The sequence below is a fragment of the Chiloscyllium punctatum genome, chromosome 50 (genome assembly GCF_047496795.1).
Source record: "Chiloscyllium punctatum isolate Juve2018m chromosome 50, sChiPun1.3, whole genome shotgun sequence".
NCBI lineage: Eukaryota > Metazoa > Chordata > Chondrichthyes > Orectolobiformes > Hemiscylliidae > Chiloscyllium > Chiloscyllium punctatum.
Window position 1 is genome coordinate 30,025,137 of NC_092788.1, and position 21,859 is coordinate 30,046,995.

The 21,859-nt window shown below is 45.4% G+C and overlaps 1 long non-coding RNA gene across 1 annotated transcript; it reads right to left on the bottom strand.

Moving 5' to 3' along the window:
- Positions 1-7,984: 7,984 nt before the first annotated feature.
- LOC140470127 (uncharacterized) lies at positions 7,985-19,896 on the bottom strand. The gene is made up of 3 exons (XR_011956388.1): positions 19,729-19,896; positions 18,617-18,720; positions 7,985-9,579 (listed from the first exon to the last, which is right to left on the bottom strand). It is a non-coding gene; the product is annotated as an uncharacterized lncRNA (long non-coding RNA).
- Positions 19,897-21,859: the final 1,963 nt, after the last annotated feature.

A 21,859-nucleotide genomic window follows, 5' to 3' on the forward strand; every position in this document is an offset into this window, starting at 1 on the left:
ACCTGGGATCAATTGCCTTTTACTGAAAACAGTTCCCAACTTGTATGTGCCTGTAGCTCCCTCCAGTCTGAAACCCTCATTCCCCTCTATCCTGTCTCCTGTCTCTGAGCCAATGGTGTCGTCATTCTGTTACTGACCCTTCAGTCCCACGGGCACCAATTTTCCTCACAATTCCAATTGGAGACCTTCTCTCATCCACGTGAAGGAATTGGATCCTGACAATTCCATTTACACTGTCTCCCATCAATCTTCATAGGATCCATATCACAGAGGTTAGACAGTGTTCCCAGCAAACACTCCCAGGGCAGAGGGAGCACAGGGTTCCAGACAAAATAAAGGTCCCATTAAACTGTCCCCATTTAAATCCCCAGGGCAGGTAGAGAATGGGGTCCGATACAGAGTAAATCTCCCTCTACACTGCAGCATTTCAAATTCCCAGGCCATTTTGAGCTCGGCGTTAGGTACTGATTAAATCTCCCACTTCCCCCATCCTGTTCACATCAAACTCAATCAGGAGAGCTCCATCACTGGGTTAGATACAGAGGATGTGTCTGTTTGGATTTCAGCCCCAATCCAGTTGGTGATGATCACGGCCTTGTTAAGTGTGTTTGGGAATGGGGAGGGAGCTGGGAGCAGGGTGATGGTGGGATAGTGGGGAGCAGAGCTGTCTTCCAAGCAGTTGACACGGGTTTGATTCCCAACCATTGTAGTGTTGGGCTTTTAAATCAGTTTCTAAAGAAAAGCTACGGGGATTGTTTTGTTCGAAAAGTGAGAGACTGCTCCTGTCAGGAACCTGAAATAATTACAGAAGCTGCTGGAAACACTGAACAGTTCCAATAGCTTCTGTAGTGGTGGGGAGGGAGGGTTAATGTGTCAAATCTACACAAGGATAAAATAAACTACTGCCACAAAACAGAGTTCCTAAGTTTTACAAACATCTGGATAACATTTTTCTGAGCCATCAATTCCCCTTAAACCCTTCCAATGTGGAATAGCATCTTTCTGACTCTCACTTTGAGCGATGTCCCTCAGTGAGCTCCTCCACCATTCTTTCCATTTCACTGGGGACCCACTGTCCGCAGTCTCCAATCAAATTACCTGAACTCAGACACACAGAGATCTTAAAGAGTGACACAATGCAGATAGGAAGTTGATTTCATTTCTGTTTCTGAGTCCAATCTTCACTCAGTGAGACAGCGTCTCTGCTTCCTCCTGTATTATAGAAAATATAAGGAGCTGGAGCAGCGTCACTGCTTCCGCCTGTATTATACAAAATAAAGGAGCTGGAGCAGCGTCACTGCTTCCTCCTGTATTATAGAAAATAAAGGAGCTGGAGCAGCGTCACTGCTTCCTCCTGTATTATAGAAAATAAAGGAGCTGGAGCAGCGTCACTGCTTCCTCCTGTATTATAGAAAATAAAGGAGCTGGAGCAGCGTCACTGCTTCCTCCTGTATTATAGAAAATAAAGGATCTGGAGCAGCGTCTCTGCTTCCTCCTGTGTTATAGAAAATAAAGGAGCTGGAGCAGCGTCACTGCTTCCTCCTGTATTATAGAAAATAAAGGAGCTGGAGCAGCGTCACTGCTTCCTCCTGTATTATAGAAAATAAAGGATCTGGAGCAGCGTCTCTGCTTCCTCCTGTATTATAGAAAATAAAGGAGCTGGAGCAGCGTCTCTGTTTCCTCCTGTATTATAGAAAATAAAGGAGCTGGAGCAGAGTCACTGCTTCCTCCTGTATTATAGAAAATAAAGGAGCTGGAGCAGCGTCACTGCTTCCTCCTGTATTATAGAAAATAAAGGAGCTGGAGCAGAGTCACTGCTTCCTCCTGTTTTATAGAAAATAAAGGAGCTGGAGCAGCGTCACTGCTTCCTCCTGTATTATAGAAAATAAAGGAGCTGGAGCAGCGTCTCTGCTTCCTCCTGTATTAGAGAAAATAAAGGAGCTGGAGCAGTGTCTCTGCTTCCTCCTGTATTATAGAAAATAATGGAGCTGGAGCAGAGTCACTGCTTCCTCCTGTATTATAGAAAATAAAGGTGCTGGAGCAGCGTCACTGCTTCCTCCTGTATTATCGAAAATAAAGGAGCTGGAGCAGTGTCTCTGCTTCCTCCTGTATTATAGAAAATAATGGAGCTGGAGCAGAGTCACTGCTTCCTCCTGTATTATAGAAGATAAAGGAGCTGGAGCAGCGTCACCGCTTCCTCCTGTATTATAGAAAATAAAGGAGCTGGAGCAGCGTCACCGCTTCCTCCTGTATTATAGAAAATAAAGGAGCTGGAGCAGCGTCACCGCTTCCTCCTGTATTATAGAAAATAAAGGAGCTGGAGCAGCGTCACCGCTTCCTCCTGTATTACAGAAAATAAAGGAGCTGGAGCAGCGTCACCGCTTCCTCCTGTATTATAGAAAATAAAGGAGCTGGAGCAGCGTCACTGCTTCCTCCTGTATTATAGAAAATAAAGGAGCTGGAGCAGCGTCACTGCTTCCTCCTGTATTATGGAAAATAAAGGAGCTGGAGCAGCGTCACTGCTTCCTCCTGTATTATAGAAAATAAAGGAGCTGGAGCAGCGTCACCGCTTCCTCCTGTATTATAGAAAATAAAGGAGCTGGAGCAGCGTCACCGCTTCCTCCTGTATTATAGAAAATAAAGGAGCTGGAGCAGCGTCACTGCTTCCTCCTGTGTTGTAGAAAATATGTTAGAAATCTCACCAATGTTCTGATGGAATGGCAGTCTGCACTGTATCTCCCATTTGGTGTTTCCATCAAATGTCCCTTTTACTCTTAAACCTGTATTAATTCCTCCATTTACTGATGCCCGACCCGGATTCTACCATTTAAGGGTGCGCTACTCTAATTCTCCCATTTCCTGGTGCCATACACCCATTCTCTAATTTAGCTCCACTGTGCACCAGGCCATTTATTCAGTATTTCCCTGCAACAATTCTCCCATTTAGTAGTTCCCTGCCAGAATTCTCTAATCTTGGCAATCCCTGCATCAAATCTCCAAATTACCGATCCTACACATATCTTCCCTTTTGTGGTGAACTGCACCAAATCTCCCATTTCGTGATGCACTGAATCTCGGCCATTAATCCTTTGCAACATTTGTCCTATTTACTGATTCACTGCCCGTGTTCTCCCATTTGCTCCAATTCTCAAAGTTATCAGCACCCTGCGCCAGGTCTCCCATTTACTGATACCCCACCCCAATTCTCCAATTCAGTGTTGCTTAACACCATTTCCCCCAACTACTGATGTCCTGAACAAGTTGCCTCAGTGTTCCCACTCAGTGCCACTCAGTGTTGCCTTAACCAATCCTCATACTGACTGATGCTCTCGCCCAATTTAGGGGTGCCCTACTCTAAATCTCCCAAAAGGTATTGTCCTGCCCCAATTCTCCCATGTAGTTGCAACACAGCATCACTCACCCACTGAGCACTGAACTGCACTAATTCACCCATTACTTAATGTCCTGTTGAAAATTCTCACATTTCTATCAGCCATTGCGAAATTTACCCATTTAGCATTTTATTGCAATGTTTCTCCAATTTAGTGGAGAGCTTACAGAATTCTTAAATTTGGGCATGGATAGGTCGGACTGAAGGGTCTGTTTCCGTGCTGTACATCTCTAAGGCTGTAATTAGTGCTCCGCTTCCCTGCACCATTTCTCCCATTTCCCAATCCTGCACTAATTCGGCAATTTCACCAACTCACCCACTGAGGTTATCCTGCCCCAGTCCTCCCACTTCGAATTTAACGGCACCTGCATGAATTCTCCAATTATTGTTTCTCTGCATCAATTCCTTCCATTTAGTTGTTCCCTGATACACATTTTCACCGTACGGATTCCCTGCTGATTATATTTGTTCATTTAGTGGTGCACTGAACTGACTCTCCAATTTACCGATGCTCGCAACATTTCTTTTTATTGATTCCCTGGCCCCTATTCCCCAATTGAGACATGCTCTGCTCCAATTTTCTAATATACAGGCACTCCCACCAGTTTTCCAATGTAATGGCACTGTGCACAGAATCTCCCATTTATTGATTCTCACCAAATCTCGAATTAACTTATACTCCTGCACTACCTCTTCTCCTTCCTGATGCCCGACCCTGATTCTACCATTTAAGGGTGCGCTACTCTAATTCTCCCATTTCCTGGTGCCATACACCCATTCTCGAGTTTAGCTCCACTGTGCACCAGGTCTTCCATTCAGTATTTCCCTGCAACAATTCTCCCATTTAGTAGACCGCTGCCAGAATTCTCTAACCTTGGCAATCCCTGCATCATATCTCCAAATTCCCCAAACTGCAAATATCCCCCCTTTCGTGGTGAACTGCACCAACTCCCCCATTTTGTGGTGCACTGTATTGAATCTCGACCACTAATCCTTTGCAACATTTGACCTATTTACTGATTCACTGCCCGTGTTCTCCCATTTGCTCCAATTCTCAAAGTTATCAGCCCCCCGCACCAGGTCTTTCATTTACTGATACCCCACCCCAATTCTCCAATTCAGTGTTGCTGAGCACTATTTCCCCCAATTACTGATGTCCTGAACAAGTTCTCCACTCAGTGTTGCCTTACACCAATTCTCATACTGACTGATGCTCTCGCCCAATTTAGGGGTGCGCTACTCTAAATCTCCCTGCCCCAATTCTCCCATTTCGTGCAACACATTTCGTACTTATTCACCCATTATCTAACGCCCTGTTGGAAATTCTCACATTTCGATTGTTTATTCCCCACCTTTTCCATTTAGTAGTTTCTTGCAATGATTCTCCAATTTAGCGGAGGGCTGCCAGAATTCTTAAATTTAGGTGTGGACAAGTTGAATTGAAGGGTCCGTGCTGTGCATCTCTGAGGCTGTAATTAGTGCTCCGCTTCCATGCACCAATTCTCCCATTTCCCAATCCTGCACTAATTCGGGAATTTCACCAACTCACCCATTGGGGTTATCCTGCCCCAGTCCTCCCACTTAGAATTTAATGGCACCTGCAAGAATTCTCCAATTATTGTTGCCCTGCATCAATTCCTTCCATTTAGTTGTTCCCTGATACACATCTTCCACGTTCGGATGTCTTGTTTTTTTTTTCCATTTAGTGATGCACTGAACCGAATCTCCAATTTACCAATGCTTGCAACGTTTCTTCTTTTTATTGAATCCCTGACCCCTATTCCCCAATTTAGACATGCTCTGCTCCAATGTTCCAATATATTGGCACTCCCACCAATTTTCTAATGTAATGGCACTGTGCACCAGATCTCCCATTTATTGTTTCCCACCAAATCTCCCATTTTCTCATATCCCTGGACTAATCCTTCCATTTACTGATGCCTGAGCCCGATTCTACCATTTAAGGGTGCGCTACTCTAATTCTCCCATTTACTGTTGCAATGCACCAATTCTCTAATTTAGCTCCACTTTGCACCAGGTCTCTCATTTACTGAGGTCCCACACTGATTCTCCAATTCAGTGTTGCCTCGCACCATTTCACTCAATTGCTGATGTCCTGAACAAGTTCTCCATTCAGGGTTTTGCCTTTCACCAATCCTCATACTGACTGATGCCCTCATCCAATTTCGGGGTGCCCTACTCTCATTCCCACATCAAGTATTGTCATGTCCCAATTCTCCCATTTCGTGCTACACTGCACCAATTCTCCCATTCACTGCGAAACTGAAACTCTCACATTCGGTTCTAACTGCGCTAATTTGACAAATTCTCTTATTTCGATAAGCCCTTGCCCAATCCATCCATTTAGTATTTCCTTGGAATGATCCTCCAATTTTGTGGAGTGCTGCCAGAATTCTAAGACTGAGTCATAGACAAGTTGGAATGCAGTGTCTGTTTCCATGTTGTACATCTCTATGATTGTATGACTGTTTATGACTCCGCTGATCTGCACCATTTCTCCCATTTACCAATCCTGCACCAATCCTGAAACTGCACCAATTCTCCCTTTGAGTATTATCCTGCCCAATATAAAGGCACCAGCATAAATTCTCCAATTATTGTTGCCCTGCCTCAATTCCTTCCATTTAATTGTTCCCTGAATCACTTCTTCCACGTATGGGTGCCCTTCTGATTTCTTTCATTTAGTGATGCCCTGAACTGAATCTCCAATTTACCAAACCTTGCACATTTCTTTTTATTGATTTCCCTGGCTCCGATTCCCCAATCAGGAATAGGTTCTTGTTGTACTTTTGAAACTGGCGTCATAATTCAAACTTTTATGTTGGGGCAGTAGAATTACCCTTTGGGCAGAGAACTGGCTCGAAGGTCGAAGACAGAGGGTGGTGGGGGAGGGTTGCTTTTCAGACTGAAGGCCTGTGACCAGCGGTGTGCCCCAAGGATCGGTGCTGGGTCCACTGTTGTTTTGTCATTTATATAAATGATTTGGATGTGGCCATAGGACGAATGGATAGTACGTTTGCAAATGACAGTAAAATTGAAAGTGTCAAGGATGGTGAAGTTGGTTACCTCAGAAGACAACGGGATCTTGATCAGATGGGCCAGTGGGCCGAGGAGTGGCAGATGGAGATTAATTTAGATAAATGTGAGGTGTTGCATTTTGGAAAGGCAAAAGAGAGCAGGACATTTACACTGAATGGACAAGGTACTAGGGATGTTGCTAAACAAATAGACCTGGAGTGCAGCTTCATAGATCGTTGAAGGGGGACTAACATTTCGATAGGATAGTGAAGAAGGCTTTGGTCATTTTTGCCTTTATTGCTCAGTTCATTGTGTAAAGGAGTTGGGAGGTCATGTTGCAGTATTGGTTCGGCCACTTTTGGTATATAATGTGCAATTCTGGACTCCCTCCTATAAGAAGGGGGTTGTGAAACTTGAAAGGGTTCAGAAAAGCTTTACAAGGATGTTGCCAAGGTTGGAGGTTTGTGCTGGAGAGTAAGACTGTATAGGTAGGGGCTATTATCCCTGGAGCGTCAGTGGCTGAGGGGTAACCTTATAGAGATTCACAAAATCATGAAGGACCCTCAATAGGGTAAAAAGGCAAGGTGATTTCCCTGTGGTGGGGGAGTCCTGAAGCAGATGGCATATGTTAAAGTTGAGAGGGGAAACATAAAAGGGACCGAAGGGGAACATTTTTCACACAGAGTGCACTGTGTGCATGAGCTGCCTGAGGAAGTAGTGGAGTCTGGTACAATTACAACATTTAAAAGGTATCTGGGTGGGTGTAGGAATTAAAAAGGGTTCAGAGGAACATGGGCCAAATTCTGACAAATAGGATGAGATTGACATCGGATATCAGTTCAGCATGGATGTGTTGGCTTGAATGATTTGTTTCTGAGCTTATATTGCTCTGAGTGGGTTGAGCTCCGGATTGTCGATTTATGAAGCAGAAAATAAAGTATGGCACAGAGTTAGACCGAGAGATCCTGCTGATCTCATCAGCTTTATCCTGTATCCCTGATCCTCCTCCTTCAATCAATGCATTTTTCCGATCCTCATTCAGAATTCCTGGAGCTCTGTAACTGCCCTGGAACAATGTGTGGAAAGTCCTATTGCAGTCCACACGAGGTACCTTTCCCACTGCCCTGCTCCCACGGCCTGCAATGCTGCAGACTGAGCAGACAACCCGAAACACAATGATGAGCTCCTTCTGGCCCACGGCCCTCCTTCTCACTGAATGAAGACAATCACCAGAAGCAGAATCCAGCTCTTGTTGGAGCCTTGAATACCTGACTCTGTCTCACTGAGTGAAGATTGGACTCAGAAACAGAAATGAAATCAACTTCCTATCTGCATTGTGTCACTCGTTAAGATCTCTGTGTGTCTGAGTTCAGGTCATTTGATTGGAGACTGTGGATAGTGGGTCCCCAGTGAAATGGAAAGAATGGAGGAGGAGCTCACTGAGGGACATCTCTCAAAGTGAGAGTCAGAAAGATGCTATTCCACATTGGAAGTGTTTAAGGGGAATTGATTGCTCAGAATAATGTTATACAGATGTTTGTAAAACTTAAAAACTCTGTTTTGTGGCTGGAGTTTATTTTGTCCTTGTATAGATTTGACACATTAACCCTCCCTCCCCACCACTACAGAAGCTGTTGGAACTGTTCAGTGTTTCCAGCGGCTTCTGTAATTATTCCAGGTTCCTGACGGGAGCAGTCTCTCACTTTTCGAACAAAACAAACCCATCCTTGTGCTGTACCCAATATTTCAATAAGAAATGGGAAGCAGCAGAGGGGAAAGCTTCCGAGATGCCGAGCAATTTTGCCCGGTTCCACACTGCAATTCACAGGATCCATCGCCTGGAAAAGCATGGAGCAATCTGACCGACCCGGTTCCATCCTGGTAATTTACCTTTAAAAGTCGACTTAGAAACCACAACACTGCGATGGCCAAGAATCGAACCCGGGTCAACTGCTTGGAAGGCAGCTCTGCTCCCCACTATCCCACCATCACCCTGCTCCCAGCTCCCTCCCCATTCCCAAACACACTTAACAAGTCCGTGATCATCACCAACTGGATCGGCGCTGAAATCCAAACAAGAAATTGCTGGGGGATCTCAGCAGGTCTGACAGCACCAGAATTTGGGCGGCAAGGTGGCTCAGTGGTTAACACCAGGGTCCCAGGTTCAATTCCAGCCTCAGGCGACTGTCTGTGTGGAGTTTGCACATTCTCCCCGTGTTTGTGTGAGTTTCTTCCGGGTGCTCCGGCTTCCTCCCACAGGCTAAAAATGTGTAGGTTCATTGAATTGGCCTTCGTAAATTGTCCATTGTGATTAGTCAGAGGGAAATGGGTCTGGGTGGGTTACTCTTCGGAGGGTCACTGTGGGCTGGTTGGGCTAAAGGGCCTGTTTCCACACTGTAGGGAATCTCATCTAATCTGCTGGGGTCTGTTTGCCGAGCTGGGAATTTGTGTTGCAGACTTTGTCCCCTGTCTAGGTGAGATCCTCAGTGCTTGGGAGCCTCCTGTGAAGCACTTCTGTGATCTTTCCTCCGGCATTTATAGTGATTTGAATCTGCCGCTTCCCGTTGTCAGTTCCAGCTGTCTGCTGCAGTGGCCGGTATATTGGGTAGAGGTCGATGTGCTTATTGATTGAATCTGTGGATGAGTGCCATGCCTCTAGGAATTCCCTTACTCTTCTCTGTTTGACTTATCCTATAATAGTAGTGTTGTCCCAGTCAAACTCACGTTGCTTGTCATCTGTGTGTGTGGCTACTAAGGATAGCTGGTCGTGTCGTTTCGTGGCTAGTTGGTTTTCATGGATACGGATCAGTAGCTGTCTTCCTGTTTGTCCTATGTAGTGTTTTGTGCAGTCCTTGCATGGGATTTTGTACACAACACTGGATTTGCTCATGCTGGGTATCGGTCCTTCGTTCTGATGAGTTGTTGTTGGAGAGTGGATGTTGGTTTGTGTGCTGTTATGAGTCCTAGTGGTCGCAGTAGTCTGGCTGTAAGTTCAGAAATGTTCTTGATGTATGGTAGTGTGGCTAGTCCTTTGGGTCGTGGCATGTCTTCATTCCATTGTCTTTCCCTGAGGCAACTGTGGACGAAATTGTGTGGAGTTTGACCCCACCCCGCAGCTCACCAATAGGATAAACAACACACTGAGAAACCTACAAAAGAAAATGGACAAATAACCAGATTAGAGCTCCAGAGAATGAAAACTAAAAGCAACAACACCCCCAGATTCTATGGACTACCTAAAGTGCACAAACCAGACATCCCACTCAGACCCATAGTATCACTACCAGGGACACCATCACACAAACTGGCTAAAGAACTACAGCAGAAACTGAAACACCTGATCAGCCGATCCAGACACTCTATACAGTCAACACAGGAATTCTTGGACATTATCAGAAATATACACATAGACAAGGAAGAAACTATGGTCTCATTTGATGTAACTGCACTGTTCACCTCTATTGACAAAACCCTAGCCAGAGAAACAATAGCCAACCTGCTGGACATACAGAACAGACAACAGGACGGGGAACCTATCAAAAAGACGGCATACTCAAACTACTGGACCTTGGCTTCACTTCACATTCAATAACCAAATATATGAACAAATCAACGGCACACCCATGGGCTCACCCATCTCTGGACTCATAGCAGAAGCGGTAATGCAAAGATTAGAACAAACAGTCTTACCGCAAATTCAACCCAAACTCTGGGTCAGATATGTGGATAACACCTTTGTAATCATTAAAAACACAGAAATAGAGAACACACACCGGATCATCAACGCCACACTCACAGGAATCCGATTCACTAGAGAGGAAAATAAGGACAACCAACTCCCATTACTAGACGTGATGGTACAGAGAATACCGAACGGAGAATTCACCACGAAGGTATTCGGGAAAAACACACACACAGACCAAGTCCTGAACTACGAAAACAACCACCCCAACACACACAAAAGAAGTTGCATCAAGACACTATTCAAAAGGGCCACAACACACTGCAGTACACCAGAACTGCAAAAAGAGGAAGAAGAACACCAATACAATGTATTCACCAAAAACGGATATCCCTGCAATTTCATTCGGGATTGTCTGTATGGATTTGCTGGACGACTGTCCTCTGATATTGATGAGGGCAGTGCAGATGATGTGGTTTATATGGAGTTCATTAAGGTCTTTGACAAGGTCCCACACGGAAGGCTGGTCCAAAAGGGAAGATCCCATGGGATCCAAGGTAAGTTGGTAAATTGGCTCCACAATTGGTGGAGGGTTGGTTTTGTGATTGAAAGCCTTTGCCCAGCGGGTGTACCACAGGGATCGGTTAAGGAACCATTGCTGTTCATTATGGACATTAATCACTCAGATGTGAAAGCAGAAGGTAACATTAGTAGGTTTGCAGATAACATGAAAGGTGAGGGTGTTGTCCACAGTGAGGGGGATGGACTCAGGCTGCAGTCTGATATCGATCAGATGATAAACTGAGCAGAGTAATGGCAGATGGAGTATACTTCTGATCACTGTGAGGTCATGCACTGTGGGAAGTCTAATAAATGAATGATATACATCATGAATGATAGGTCCTCCTGGAGTACTGAGGAATACAGGGACCTTGGTGGGTAAGTCCCTGAATGTCTGAAGGTGTCAGCACAGGTAGACAGGGTGGGGAATACACCTGAACTGGGAGCAGGAGGGGGACCCACATCCTGATGGGGAACGTTGCTGGAGCTGCTCGAGAGGATTTAAACTCGTCTGGCAGAGCTGTGTGACCCCAAAGAGTCGTAAGGCCAGAAAGAAAGTTGAGGCTGGTACAAATGTTCAAGACGGCAATATAAGTAGACAAGGCTGGCAAGAACATAGCAGACAATTAGGGAAAACTGGTGGATTAAACTGCAGTTATTTCAATGCAAAGGGCCAGACAGATAAGGCAGATGAACCCAGAGCATGGATGGGAACATGGGATTGGGATCCCATAGATATTACAGAAACACAGCTGAGGGAGTAACAGGAGCAGCAGCTCAATGTTCCGGAGACAGATACTACAGGAAGGATAGAACAGGAGGGAAAACAGGAGGAGAGCTGGTGGGTTTGATTGGGGGAAACATCCCAGCAGTACCTCGAGGGAGGATTCATGTAGGATCGCCCAGTTAAACGATATTAGTGGAACTGAGAAATAAAAATTGGTCATTAGTTTTCTACGGTCGGACTACAGCGATAGGCAATGGGAGATGGAGGAGCAAATATGTCAGGAGATTTCAGATACCTCTTAGAATAATAGGGTTGGAATGATAGGGGATCTTAACCGTTCCAAACCTGGACTGGGATTGCTACTAAGTTAAGCATTTGGATGGAAGGAATTTGTTAAGTGTGTTCTGAAAACTCCCAGTTATTATGTAAGTGGCCCAACTGGAGAATGGGGCTATACCTGACCTCCCCTTGGGAAACAAGGTCAGGAACGGGACTGAGGTGTTAGTGGGGGAGCCCTTTGGAAAGTTACCACAATTGTATTAGTTTGAAAATAGCGATGGAAAAGGACAGGCTTGGTCCACAAGTTAAAGTTATTTAATGGAGCAAGATAGTATTAAACATGAATTTTTAAAGTAGATCTGGGGAGGCTATTTGCAGATAAAGGGAAGTCTGGCAAGTAGGAATATTTTAAAACCGAGATAAAAGGAGTGTTCAGCGCCAGCGTGTTCCTGTTAGTGTGCAGCTCAATGCTGACTGAATTAGGAAACACTGGCTGAGCTTCGAGGCTGGGGTCAAGAAAAAAGGGGTCACATGTCAGATATAACTGGCTGACTCAAGGGAATCCCTTCAGGAGCATCGGGGCTGTAGAAATACACTTAGCATGGAAATCAGGAATGAAAAAGGGGACATGAGATCGCTTTGGCAGAGACAGTTAAGGAGAATCCAAAGAGACTCTACAAGTGTATTAAGAGCAAAAGAAGAGCTCGGGACAAACCCGGTCTCCTTAATGATCAATGAAGGCAACGATGTGTGAAATGACAAGATCCAAAACAAATATTTCACTTTGGAACTTACTGTGGATAAAGACTGGGGCGCTCAGGGAACTAAACAGTGTTTGGCCTGACCACTATTGGAATACTGTGTGTAATTCTGGTCTCAATGCCATCGAAAGGATGTTGTGGAACATGAAAGGGATCAGAAGAAATGACCAAAGATGTTGCCAGGGTTGAAGGGTTTGTACTTCAGGGAAAAGCCTGAATAGGCTGGGACTGTTTTCAGTTGAACATGGGAGGCTGAGGAGTTAACCGATAAAAGGGGTTTAAAATCATGGTGGTCATCGACAGGGTCAATAGACAAGGCCATTTCCCCAGGCGAGGGAAACTTTTCAAAGGGGTCTAAAGGACAACTGGCTCCCGCAGAGTAGATGGAATAAGCTGCCAGAGCAAATAGTGGAGGCTGATAGAAATACATTTAAAAGGCATGTGGATGGGTGTATGAATAGCAAAGGTTTATGGGGATATTGGCAAAATTGTGACAAATGTGACCAGAAACGTCATGCAGGAGTTGGTCCGAAGGGCCTGTTTCTGTGCTGAACATCTCTCTGACTCAATGTCTTGAAATGAGTCCACATTATAGAAAAGGAGGTGCTGGAGGTTTTAAAACACAAAGGTAGATAAATCCCCAGGACCTGATCAAGTGGATCTCAGGACATTGTGGGAAGCTGGTGAAGAAATTGGAGGGCCCCTAGCAGAGATATTTGTACCATAGAGAGCTATGTGTGATAGGCTGTTAGACTGGAGGGTGGCATTGTGGAGCGTGAAGAAGGTTTTCTGAGATTACAAAGAGATCCTGATAAAATGTGTGAATGGCTGAAAAACTGTAGATGGAGTTCAATCTGAATAAATGTGAGGTAATGCATTTGGTACAACAAATACGGGCAGGACTTATACAATTAATGGCAAGACCTTCAGTAGTGTTGTAGAACAGGGGGACGTCAGGGTTCAGCTACATAATTCTTTGAAGTTTGCAACATGGAGAGACAGGATAGTTTAAAAAAAGGTGCTGGCCTCACTTGCTTTCATTGCTCAGTCCTTTGGATATAGGAGTTGGGAAGTCGCATTGAGATTATACAGGCCATTGGTGAGTCCTCTTCTGGAATACTGTGTCCAGTTCAGGTCGCCCAGTTATAGGAAGGAGATCCACGTGATAGAGAGTCGAGGAATAGGGAGAGAGAAGAGTTAAATGCGTGGCTACAGGGATGGTGCAGGAGGGAGGGATTTCGGTATTTGGATAACTGGGGTTCTTTCTGGGGAAGGTGGGACCTCTATAGACAGGATGGTCTGCACCTGAACCTGAGGGGCACCAGTATCCTTGGGGGGAGGTTTGCTAGTGCTCTTGGGGGGGGTTTAAACTAACTCTGCAGGGGCATGGGAACCCAGACTGTAACTTTAGGGTGCAGGACCTGGAGTGTAGGGAGGGTAGGAATATGGTATCAATCTTAAAGGATCGTGCCTGTAAACAGAAGGGTGGCTTGAAGTGTGTATACTTTAATGCCAGAAGTATACGAAATAAGGTAGGTGAACTCGCAGCGTGGGTTGGTACCTGGGACTTCGATGTTGTGGCTATTACGGAGACATGGCTAGATCAGGGACAGGATTGGCTGTTGCAGGTTCCAGGGTTTAAATGTTTTAGTAGGGTCAGAGGTGGGGGTAAAAGAGGGGGGGGTGTGGCTTTGCTTGTCAAAGATAGTATTACAGCGGTGGAAAGGAAGATGGATGAAGATTTGCCATCTGAGGTAGTTTGGGTTGAGGTTAGGAATAGGAGAGGTGAGGTCACCCTGTTAGGAGTCTTTTACAGGCCTCCTAATAGTCCTAGAATCGTTGAAGAAAGGATTGCGAAGATGATTCAGGAGAAGAGTGACAGTAATAGGGTGATTGTTATGGGAGACTTTAACTTTCCTGATATTGATTGGGAAAGCTATAGCTCAAGTTCGTTAGATGGGTCAGTGTTTGTGCAATGTGTGCAGGAGAGTTTCCTGACACAATATGTAGATAAGCCAACAAGAGGTGAGGCCATACTGGATTTGGTTCTGGGTAACGAACCAGGCCAGGTATTAGAACTAGAGGTAGGTGAGCACTTTGGGGACAGTGACCACAATTCGGTGATTTTTAGTCTCGTGATGGGGAGGGATAAGTGTGTACTACAGGGCAAAAGTTATAGCTGGGGGCAGGGAAATTATGATGCGTTGAGGCATGACTTAGGATGTGTGGATTGGAAAAGTAGATTCCAAGGCAAGAGCGTAATTGATATGTGGAACTTGTTCAAGGAGCAACTATTGAGTGTCCTTGATAAGTACGTACCTATCAGGCAGGGAGGAAAGGGTCGTGTGAAGGAGCCGTGGTTTAATAAGGAATTGGAATCCCTTGTTAAATGGAAGAGGGCGGCCTTTGTAAAGATGAGGCGTGAAGGTTCAATAGGGGCGATTGAGAGTTATAAGGTAGCCCGGAAGGACCTGAAGAGAGAGCTAAGAGCAGCAAGGAGGGGACATGAAAGGTCCTTAGTTGGTAGGATTAGGGAAAACCCTAAGGCTTTCTATAGGTATGTTAGGAATAAAAGAATGACTAGGGAAGGAATAGGTCCAATCAAGGATAGTAATGGAAAGTTGCGTGTGGAGGCTGAAGAGATTGGGGAGGCGCTGAATGAATACTTTTCGTCAGTATTCACTCAGGAACAGGACATTGTTGTCGATACGAATACTGGGGCACGAATAAGTAGAATGGATGGCTTTGAGATATGTAGAGAAGAGGTGTTGGAAATTCTGGCAAGGGTGAAAATAGATAAGTCCCCTGGGCCTGATGGCATTTATCCTAGGATTCTCTGGGAAGCAAGGGAGGAGATTGCAGAGCCATTGGCCTTGATTTTTGTGTCCTCTTTGTCTACAGGAGTAGTGCCAGAGGACTGGAGGCTAGCAAACGTGGTTCCCTTGTTCAAGAAGGGGAGTAGGGATAATCCTAGTAACTATAGGCCAGTGAGTCTCACTTCTGTTGTGGGCAAAGTCTTAGAGAGAATTATAAGGGATAGGATTTATGCACATCTGGATAAGAATGATGTGATCAAGGATAGTCAGCATGGTTTTGTGAAGGGCAGGTCGTGCCTCACAAACCTTATTGAATTCTTTGAGAAGGTGACGAAGGAGGTAGATGAGGGGAAAGCGGTAGATGTAGTATATATGGATTTTAGTAAGGCGTTTGATAAGGTCCCCCATGGTAGGCTACTGCAGAAAATACAGAGATATGGCATTGAGGGTGAGTTGGAGGTTTGGATTAGGAATTGGCTCTCTGGAAGAAGACAGAGGGTAGTAGTTGATGGCAAAGATTCATCTTGGAGTGCCGTCACTAGTGGTGTTCCGCAAGGATCTGTTTTGGGACCATTGCTGTTTGTCATTTTTATAAATGACCTGGAGGAAGGGTTAGAAGGTTGGGTGAGCAAGTTTGCGGATGATACGAAAGTCGGAGGAGTTGTAGACAGTGAGGAAGGATATGGCAGGTTACAGCGGGATATAGAGAAGCTGCAGAGCTGGGCAGAAAGGTGGCAAATGGAGTTCAATGTAGCTAAGTGTGAAGTGATTCACTTTGGTAAGAGTAATAAAAAGATGGATTACTGGGCTAATGGTAGACTACTTGGTAGTGTGGAAGAGCAGAGGGATCTTGGTGTCCATGTACACAGATCTCTGAAAGTTGCCACCCAGGTAAATAGTGCAGTGAAGAAGGCATATGGCGTACTGGCTTTTATTGGTAGAGGAATTGAGTTCCGGAGTCCTGAGGTCATGCTGCAGTTGTATAAGACTCTGGTGCGGCCGCTTCTGGAATATTGTGTGCAGTTTTGGTCGCCATACTATAGGAAGGATGTGGAGGCACTGGAACGGGTGCAGAGGAAGTTTACCAGGATGTTGCCTGGTATGGTAGGAAGATCCTATGAGGAAAGGCTGAGGCACTTGGGGTTGTTTTCTTTGGAGAAAAGAAGGTTTAGGGGTGATTTGATAGAGGTGTACAAGATGATTAGGGGGTTAGATAGGGTTGACAGTGAGAACCTTTTTCCGCGTATGGAGTCAGCTATTACAAGGGGGCATAGCTTTAAATTAAGGGGGGGTAGATATAGGACTGATGTTAGGGGTAGGTTCTTCACTCAGCGAGTCGTAAGATCATGGAATGCCCTGCCAGTAGCAGTAGTGGACTCTCCCTCTTTATGGGTATTTAAGCGGGCATTGGATAGGTATATGGAGGATAGTGGGTTAGTGTAGGTTAGGTGGGCTTTGATCGGCGCAACATCGAGGGCCGAAGGGCCTGTACTGCGCTGTATTGTTCTATGTTCTATGTTCTATTATTCAGCTGGAAAGGGTTGGGAGGAGATTTACTGGGATGTGGCTGGGTACGAAAGGCTTCAGTATAAAAAAAGGCTGAATAGGTTGGTATTTTTCACTGAAACCTGAATGTTGACAGATGACCTCATAGAAGTTTATAAAATCATGAGGGGGATCGATAGAGTTAATGGGAGTTGTCTTTTCCCATGGACAGGGGAGTTTCAAGACAAGGCACTACATTTTTAAGTTTAGAGGAGAGACATTTAAAAAAAAGACTTGAGAGGCACATTGTTACACAGAGGGTGGGTTGTGTGTGAAATGAACTTCCCAAGAACATGGGGACAATTACAATGTTTAACAGACATTTAGATTAGTCCAGGAATAGGAACGATGTGAAGGGAAATGATCCAGAAACAGGCAGGTGGGATGAGATCTGTTTTAGAGTATGGTTAGCGTTAACTGAACAGTGCGGTCTGATTCTCTGACTATGATTATAATGTTGTGTCATTAATTAAGAAAGGCTGCAAGAGAAAGCCAGGGAACTACAGACTGATGAGCAAGACATCAGGGTGGGTCAGTTGTTGGAGGTCTTTCTGAGAGGTAGGACTTACATGCATTTGGACAGATAAGGCCTGATTACGGACAGCCAGCATGGCTTTGTGCATGGGAAAACATGTCCCACAAACTTGACTGGAGTTTGCTCAAGATGTGACCAAAATGATAGACGAAGGGGCCAAGGAATGAAAGATTGAGTTTAATTCAGTTGTTGGATTTAGTTCAGACAAACTAAGGAGGACTAACACGGGTAATGGTTGGGCCCTGGACAGTGTTGTAGAAAAGGGAGAGACCAAGGGGTGCAGTTACATTATTCCTTGGACTGGCATCACAGGGCGACAGGGTGTTGAAAGCGGCAATTGGCACACTTGTCTTCATTGGTCAGAGCATTGAGTACATGAGTTGGAGATATTGGTAACATTGTCGTCAATATTTCTCCTGGGCAGAGGAGGCCACGGGGTGACCTTATACAAGTTTATGAAACCATGTATGGTCTAAGTAAGGTGAATTGCCAAGGATAGGTGAGTCCAAAGCTAGAGGCATAAACGTGAGGTGTGAGAGCAACGATTTAAAAAAGGGAGCTGAGGGACAACATTATCCACAGAGGATGGTGCATAGACGGAATGGACTGCCAGAGGAAATGGTAAAAACAAGTACAATTACAACATGGAAAAGACACTTCGGCAGGTACATGGAGAGGAGAAGGTTTGAAGGGATATGAGCCAAACACAGGCAATTCCGTCTCATTCCATTCAGGAAACCTTGGCCGAAGAGTCATGCCGCACAGAAACAGACCCAATGTCTCCAGTTATTAGAGGAGGGACTATTGAGACAAGGCATGTTGTCGAGACTGAAGCAAGTTACAGCGATACGGATGGTCATCTGGATTGGAGGTTTCAAATATGTGAAATAATTGGTGAGAGGGGAGGAGATGACAGAGATAGGAACTGTTATAGGAGTTAGAATGATTGAAGACACTGGTCCTCAATACAAGCCATAGATACAGTGTTGGAAAGGGAATAGGGAACAGAAAGATCCCAGGCAGCATTACCACCCTCTCGTGGGAGGCCTGCTTTCCCCTCAGTTGTTCTGATGCTCCCTAAGAAAGCACAGGCCTGGACTGATTAATGGGAACTCCCGATGCTGTCTCATTACAACAAAACTTGCAGCAGGCGTGGTGATTGAGCCTGGGGTGGGTCTGTACTGTGCTCCCCCTCCAGCACTTTCTCTATGTCATGTCTTGTTAGCTGATGTGTGGATCCCCCTTATTACTTTCTGCTCTGTGCACTGGAATGATCTTACCTGGCAGCAGGATTTATTGAAGACTCCCGACCTCCCTGACTTTGTCTTTCTGGCTGACCAACCATCATCCCAACCAGCAGTTGGCAAGTCTATTGAGTCTGGAACTTCATGAGTACATGTAGAAGACACAGAAATAGGCAGAATGGGCAATTAGACTAATGCTTTGAGGGTTACACATATAGAATGGCACTGAGCCCACAGAGATCTGGAAAATCCCAGTCTCCATTCCTGGCCTGTGCTGCCTCATCTCTCTGGAGTGGAGAATTCTGTTGGCTCATGATCTGGAGTAGCTTCAAAGGTGAGAGACGCTGACAGAGGCAGCAATTAGACCCACACAGTGAGGGATACCACATGGAGAGGTACTGAGTCATATCACCAGAGTGTCGGGTCAAACAATTGTGCAGGAAGAAAGAGTTTTGATTCATGTTGCACTGTGATATACAAACTGTAAGCAGGCGAAGTGATGGCCTAGAGGCATTATTGTGTGACAATTTATCCAGAAACTCAGCAAGTGTTCTCTGGACACAGGTTCAAATCCCACCATTGCAAATGATTGAATGTGAAGTAAATGCTTCAAAAACAATGTAATTAAAACCTGTAAATGAGTATTAAACAATTGCTGATGTTAAGAAACATCCATCGGATGCATTCCTGTCTTTAGTGAAGTAATCTAAGATGGGACTGGGATGCATTCCTGTCTTTAGTGAAGTAATCTAAGATGGGACTGGGATATCACAGGTATTACAGAAACAACAGCTGAGGGAGGGACAGGACAGGCAGCTCAATGTTCCAGGGGCCAGATGCTGCAGGAAGGACAGAAGGGGAGCTGAGAGAGGAGGAGAGCTGCTGGTTCTGATTGGGTGAAACATCCCAGCAGGACTGAGAGAGGATATTCCTGCAGGATCACCCAGTGAAGCTGTGTTCGTGGAATTAATCAATAACAATGGGTCTGCCCTTTCCTCTGATTGTTCTACAGACCCCGATAACCCCGCCCTCCTGCTCCTTGACCTTCTCAAGATGGCGGCCCTGAGGCCCGCGCTCCCTCTTCCCTCAAACAAATGGCGGCCGTGACTCTGGGCCGCTTCCTTGTTCAAAGACCGCCACCTCCTTACCCGGGCCTAGACGGTCTTCTACGAGTTTTTTTAACCTTTATGCGGGACTTGTGAAATCTCTCCGCTCCTTTCTCCCAGCGAGGCTCCCACACACCGGCTAATATCGCCGCTCTCTGGAGCCGATCGCAGCCGCTGCCGGAGAAAGCAACTCCATGTCTTTCTCGCTCTCTGTCCTGACCAATGTGACACTGCGCATGCTCTGCATAGAAACCAAACTGCGCGTGCGTCTGAGGTTACCGGTGAATTTGTAGAGAATATTCAAATCTGCACAGACTGATGGGTAAAATATTAGTCATTAACAATTGCTTTGTCAAGTATAGTCATAGAGATTTCTAGGATGTGAACAGGTCGATCGGTCTAACTCTACCATACCGGCTAGGTATGTAAATTAGCAATCGTTCTGGACGTTTGAAAAGAAGCTTCTTACTCGAGTTGTGCAAATCCATTGAAAATATGTACGTTATCAGATTTACATCTCAACTATTTCTTAAAATCTCACATTGATTTGTGAGAGAGGTTTAATACTCCACTATGTGGTAGGAACAATCAATCCTGCAGAACAGTTAGTTTTCTGACCAATCCTGAAGTGTTCACTCCTGGGGAATGCTTTGGCCCCGCTCCTCACTCACTCTGGTTGGAGGACCAAGCCACTGCTCGGTCCTCCAGTTCCGCCCCTTCCTCCCAATTGCAGAGTTGATTCAGGCGTGACTCAGCAGGCTGAGGGACAAGGGAAGTGAGAGTCGATGCCTTGTGATGCGGTGAAAATATCCCAAATCTTGGACCGAGAGGCGTGAGTTCAATTCATAGCTTGTGCAGGTGGGTGTAATAAAAACTTTGAACAGGTTCATTCGGAAAAATAAGGGAAGTCCGGAACAGAGTTAAAAACATAGAAAATGCATGCAATATGGTGGGGCTGTCAATGCCCAGAAGATTTTCACCTTTACCAAATGTTTCAGGACCCCAGTGGGTCCTAGTACAGACTGTTGCACTCCTAGTCCACAGCCAGATACCATGGTTGTGGGGAAAAGTGTCGTGGTGGGAGATAGAGATGCTTTTCCGGAACGTGCTCGGTTTTGGAGGTGAAATAGGCGAGAAGGAGTAGGGATTTTTATGGAGGCACTAGTTCCCCTCCTGTTGCAGCATCTTATTATTGCCCTGGCTTTGCCTCGTACATGTTTGGTGACGTTTGAGTTCTGGAGCCACAATTTCATGCTGCAACTATACAAAATGTTGGTGCGACCATACTTGGAATATTGTGTGCAGTTCTGGTGCCCATAATTCGGGAAGGATGTGGAAGCATTGGAAAAGGTGCAGAAGAGATTTACCAGGATGTTGCAATCGTTAGCAATCGTTAGTGACGTTTTGTAAGCCCACAATACAACATTCATCACTGTTTAAGACAGTAGAAATCTCTTGTAGCACTTTCGTCACAGAACAATACAGTGCAGAACAGGCCCTTCGGCCCTTCATGTTGCACCGACCTGTGAACTATTCTCAGCTCATCACCCTACACTATCCCAAAATCACCCATGTGCTTATCTAAAGGATTGTTTAAACCTCTCATGTGGCTGAGTTAACTACATTAGCAGGTAGCACATTCCACGCCCTAACCACTCTGAGTGAAGAATCTGCCTCTGACATCTGTTTTGAATCCATCACACCTCAATTTGTAGTTATACCCCTCGAACACGCTAATGTCATCATCCAAGGGAAAAGACTTTCACTGTCGAACCTATCTAATCCTCTGATCATCTTGTAAGTCTCTGTCAAATCCCCTCTTAGCTGACTTCTTGCCCATGAGAACAGGTTCAAGTCTCTTAACCTTTCCTCAAAAGACCTTCCCTCCAGACCAGGCAACATCCTGGTAAATCTCTTCTGCACCTTTTCCAATGCTTCCACATCCTTCCCGAATTATGGGCACCAGAACTGCACACAATATTCCAAGTATGATCGCACCAACATTTTGTATCGTTGCAGCATGAAATTGTGGCTCCAGAACTCAATCCCTCAATGAATGAACCCTAATACACTGCATGCTGCCTTAACAGTAATATCCACCTGGGTGACAACTTTCAGGAACCTATGTACATGGACTCCAACATCCCTCTTCACACCCACACCACCAAGAATC